Raw genomic sequence first — 6,219 nt, forward strand, 5'->3', positions numbered from 1 at the left:
GGACTTGCAGAAGAAGGATGCATCGTTAGCTGATTTGTTCTTCAGAGTTGCTGATCGAGAAGAGATGCAACAAACTCCTACCTGTTATTATCTGAAGGAAGGTTTGCTAATGAGGAAGTATAGACCTACAGATATACCAGGAGATGCTGTATGGGGCGAATATCATCAAATTTTTATTCCATATACATTGAGGAAGCAAGTGGTAGCAGTAGCTTATGAGTCTGGACATATGGGAATCAGGAAAACTGTGAAGAAGATCATGAAATATTTTTTCTGGCCTGGACTTCACAAAGATGTTAGCAGGTTCTGTCGTGAGTGTCATAACTGCCAGATAGCTGGAAAATTGAATGAAACCATCAAGAAAGCCCCCCTAAAACCTATAGAAGTTAGAGGAGAACCCTTTAGCAAAGTGATTATAGACGAGGTTGGACCCCTGCCGAAGACAAAGAAAGGAAATGAGTATTTGTTAACATTAATGTGACCCATGACAAGTTATCCAGAGGCAATCCCTGTTCGAAACATATCTGCCAAGATAGTTGCTAAAAAACTTGTGGATTTTTTCTCAAAATTTTTTATACCAGAAATAGTACAAAGTGGCAGAGGAACAAACTTTACTTCAAAGTCATTCCAGGATGTGATGGATTTGTTAGGAGTGAAACAACAGTTATCCACTGCCTATCAAGGTGCTTTGGAAAGGTTCCACCAGACATTGAAAAGTATGCTGACAAAGTATTGTTCTGAGTCAGGAAGAGAATGGGATGTTGGTTTACCATTAATATTGTTTGAAGTTAAGATTGCTTATCAAGAAAGTATGGGATGTTCACCTAATGAAATTATTTTTGGCAGAGAAGTGAGAGGACCGTTGAAGATTCTCGCAGAAAAATGGGAAAAAATCCAGAGGAAATCCAAGGTGAATATGTGAGGAACTTAAGGAAAAAGTTGAAAGACATTAGAAAATTCTCTTTAGAAAATTTGAAAGTGACTCAAGAGAAAATGAAAAGATATGATCCTAAGACTAAGCTAAGAAGTTTTATTGTTGGTCAACAAGTGTTAGCGTTCTTACCTGTCAAGAGATTTCCCCTCACTAATAAATTTCAAGGTCCTTACAAGATAATTCAGAAGTTAAGTGATAGAACTTATGTGACTGAAACACCAGAAAGAAGAAGAAGACATAGGAAGATATGTGTGAACCTCTTGTAACCTTATTTCTCAGAAACTAAAACTGAAACTGTGTCAATAACACAAAAAACGTCATCTACAGAAGACGATGATGGCTACGAATTGGGAGCTGAAAGCAAGATGAATAATTCTTCAATTTTGGAAAATTTGGAGGATAAACTGAAGCATCTGAGTGTTGAACAAGGTGAAGACCAAAGTGAAGTAATTAGAAGTTTTCCAGAAATTTTTGCAGATGTACCTAGATGTACTGATCTGACCAAGCATGAGATCAAGAGTCAAGAAGATGGAAAACCATTCAAACAAAGAGTCTATCGCTTATCACCGTATCATCGAGATGTTTTGAAGAAAGAAATTGAGTATTTGCTGCAACATGGATTAGCAGAACCCAGTTCAAGTCACTTCAGTTCTCCATGTGTGTTAGTGAAGAAACAATATGGTGCATTTAGAATGTGTACTGATTATAAGAAACTGAATTCCATCAGTGTGGCTGATAATTATCCTTTGCCTCTTATAGATCAGTTACTTGATAATATTGGGCAAGCCAAGTTTGTTGAAAGGATATTATCAAATTCCCTTAAATGAGATTGCGAAGTTGCTGTCAGCTTTTATTACTCCTTTTGGACTGTATCAGTATACTGTTCTGCTGTTTGGTCTGCTGAATGCACCTCCAACATTCCAACGAGTGATGGATCAACTGCTAGGATCGATAGAAGGAGTAGGTGTATACCTGGATGACATAGTGATTTACTTTACAACATGGGAAGAACATCTGAAGATTCTGAGAAAAGTTTTCAAGAAACTACAAGAAGTAGGACTAACAGTCAACCTAGAGAAGAGTGAGTTTGGGAAGGCAACTGTGCAGTATCTTGGGTTTGAAGTTGGTAAAGGCCTTCTTGCTCCAGTAAATACTAATGTAGAAGGTATCCATAAGGCTACCCCACCTACTACCAGGAAACAGATACAGAGATTTTTAGGCATGGCTGGATTCTATCGTCGTTTCTACCCAAATTTCTCAGCCGTAGTAGCTCCCTTGACAGACTTAACTAGTCCCAAAGCTAAGTTTGTTTGGACTGTCAAGAATCCTTTGAGAAGGTAAAAACCATTTTAACTTCAAGACTAGTACTTCAAGCTCCAGACTTTAACAAGAAATTTGTGATACAAGTTGATGCTTCTGACTGTAGCATTGGAGCTGTTCTAATTCAAGAAGATGAAAATATCTACCATCCTGTGTACTTCATGTCTTCAAAACTGAAAAAAAAGCATCAGAAAGTAAACTCGACAATCAAGAAGGAAACTTTAGCCTTAATCACTGCATTGAAAAAGTTTGAAGTGTATGTGAACAGACCTAGGAATGAAGAAATTTCAGTGTCGTCTGATCACAACCCACTATCATTTATCCAGCGAATGAAAAACTATAATCACTGACTGACCAGGTGGCCTTTGTGCTTGCAATAGTATAACTTACGAGTGAAGCACATTAGTGGCAAAAACAATGTAGATGCTGATTATTTATCCCGTTGCGAATCGTTGGATTCAACACTGTGATAACCAATCTTCTGCGGGAGGTATATTATATGTTGCTACTTCAATAATGCATATAACTTCTCTTAGACTGTATGAAATGTTACATATTGAATTTTGCAACATTTTTCAGATTCCTTAGTTAGTTTAGAGTTATAGGATGTCTTAAAATGTGTGTTCAGATTTCGCATAACATAATGTAAAAGTTAATATATAACGTAGAATGAAAGAAAGAGAGAGATTATCTTTGTACGATCCAAGATAGAAAATGTTTTGGTATCTTTTCATTGCCTTGAAACTGGGGACCTCAAAGTCTCAATTTTTTTATCATAACATGTCAATCTTAATCACACTTGCTTGCTCGAGTCTGTTTCGTCGAGTACGTGTCTTTGTTGAGCAGACTGATTTCATACGTGTACGTCTTTGTCGATAACCACGTGCAGATTTCTCTATTTTTCTGTAAAGTTACGTCATATTAGAAGCTTCTAGAAAGATTGCATCATCTTTCGCATGCCCAAAACGTTTTGTGCCAGAACCATTGTCCAGTTTCCGTAAGAAAGCTTTCATTACAGATTTTGAATCCCTGGCGTTCAGACATCTCTCTCTCTCTCTCTCTCTCTCTCTCTCTCTCTCTCTCTCTCTCACGCCACTTTTGATTTAATATTAACGTAAAGACTTTAGTGTACGTAATTGTTGGTCACTCATGTAAATTTCAGATTTGATATTTCTTAGAGTTATATAGTATTATTTGGTGCTTTTTGTGGAATCTGAACAAACATTGTACAAGTGTATAACGGCGCCTTTTTGAAATATTGTGAATTGGTGAAATTGTGAAACAAGCTGCAGAAGAAAGAAATTGACACCAATGTAACGTGTTATTTTATGTTTATTAGTTGCAACTAATAATTACAGTGGTTTAGAGAACTAATAGTTAAATTATTTGAAAAACGATTTCAATTTTTACACCTTGCAAATTTTTGTGTTTTGTGTTTGTTTCATTTGAAGTGCATTTATCCATTTTCTTAATGAAGTGTTCATTTTTGGTGCATTTGTCCATTTTCTTATTGAAGTGAGTGTTTTTATTTTATGTTCTGTGTGATTGGTACTTTCTACAATATTGGTATGTTCCACATTTCTCTGTGTTTTCATTTGCATTCAAAATTTAATTAACTTAGTTATTTTCATTATTTAATCGTTGCACATTTAATTGAATTTAACACTTGTGAATTAATTTGCATTTACTTAGAATTCTTTTAAAGTTTTATTGTTGTTAAGCACTTGTGAATTAATTTCCAAATTTTAATCATTGCCAAACACTTTTGAATTTTGATTGAATTAATTTTCTTGAATTTTGTAATAAATTAATTTTGATTTAATTTTACTTAATTGATTCAAGAATTAATTAAACTTTGCTTTGTTTTCAAGTAACAGTAATTATCCCTGATATTGTAAATTTCACTTATAAATTTTGAGTTTGATAATAGATTTTTTTATATAAAATTTCTATAAGTGTTTTCTTGTACACCAGTGTATAAATATAATCATATTTATGGTAGGTAGAAACATAGAGTGGTAACTGAGCTGTTTTCCTTCAATTTACTTGAAGTGACTTAGAACCAGGGAAGTACTTAGACTTCTGAAATCAGGGAAATACTTAGACTTTTAAGGTTGTTGATGGAGTGATGCCCTTTAATTAATTTAATTACTTACAAGATTACCTCACACCTGTTTTGATGAACTTAGCCTGATTTTCTGCAATACTGGTAAGTTGTTTAAGGGATCACTGTTGCCTTTAGAGTATTCAGTCGTTTAGTACCTGTGATGAAGGTTCAGGTGTCTGGCTGTTGTGAGGTAACAATTAATGAATGGTAAGTGTAGTAACCAGATACTTGGCAAGAAAATTAATAATAACGAGCGAGCAAGGCATGCAAAAGGCTGTGTAATAGTCAGCGATTAAATATATTTCACGTGATGTATATAAATTCGCTTTATTTCTAGTATTTATTTCTTATATCTTTTATGATAGTACTAATTCGGCTGGCTCAGAATAAGTATGTTCAAGCTACAAATATTTTATATCGAATTCGCGCTACTTCGGAAAATGGAATGGAAATGGAAGGGTCTCGAACCCACGACAAAGTACTACTTCAACGACACCAGTCAACGACGCGACGGTAACCACTGAGCTATCACAAAGAATTTATGTTAATGCTGAATCTGCCGTACTTGTTTTACCCATCGAGACTGGAGAAAATGTAACCCACCTTCACAATGATAGCTAATCGGTATTTTAGGAATACGTAGCTCTTTTTATGATTTTTTTTATCGCACCGTGATTTATATACAGTCATTAAGCTACTAATGTTTAATATTGAGTTGGCGCTACTTCGGGAATATTCCCGATGGGAAACGATCATGGTGAAGGTGGGTTAAAGTCGAAACAAAATACAGTTTCCCCGCTCTCGATGGGTAAACAAGTACGACAGATTCGGCATTAACTTATATCTCTCTGGATAGCTCAGTGGTCACGTCGACTGGAGTCGTTGCAAAGGTACAGGCACTCATATAAGTTCATGTCGTTGCAAAGGTACAAGCACTCATATAAATTCATGGATGTCTGGGTGTTTGAGAGAGATTTCCATTCCAGCCCTTTCTGGGTGACAGGTGTCTGGGAGTGCGAAACTGACCATATGTTCAACGACCTAACTCTGCTGTAGAAAAAGTGTGCGCGTGCCCGTTTTGCGTCACTATACTGACCCGTTGTCCAGAAAGGGGTTGGATGGAATTCAGGTTTATGCCCGAAGACATCCATGAACTTATATATATGAGTGACTATACTTTTGTCATGGGTTCGAGAAGCTTCAGTACCATTCCATTGTCAGTTAAAAAAATTCCACTTCAGAGATAATTCTCCATCGGGATGTTCCTGAAGTAGCACGAATTCGATATTAAACTAAATTTGTAGCTTAGCATATATATATATATATATATATATATATATATATATATATATATATATATATATATATATATATGTATACATATATATATATATATATATATGATATATATATATATATATATATATACATACATTATATATATATATATATATATATATATATATATATATATATATATATATATATATATATGTATACATATATATATATATATATATATATATATATATATATATATATATATATATATATATATATATATATATATATATGTGTGTGTGTGTGTGTGTGTGTGTGTGTTTTGCGTTTATGCAAGGGTACATTTGTACAAAATCATAAGCTATGAGTGATACATATTCATCAAAAGAGAATAAATAGTATTAACTAGAAAAGAATTACAGTATTCACAATGATGGTAAATCAGAAGCTGGTAATTACAATTATAACATCAAAGCGTACGCTTTTTTTATGGATTAGTTTAAACCTTTAGCAATTACTTAATCCCTTTTTACCCTTTTTAGCGCTCGTTTGATATATATTAAACGAAACGCCCATA

The sequence above is a fragment of the Macrobrachium nipponense genome, chromosome 17 (genome assembly GCF_015104395.2).
Source record: "Macrobrachium nipponense isolate FS-2020 chromosome 17, ASM1510439v2, whole genome shotgun sequence".
In the NCBI taxonomy this organism is placed as follows: Eukaryota; Metazoa; Arthropoda; class Malacostraca; order Decapoda; family Palaemonidae; genus Macrobrachium; species Macrobrachium nipponense.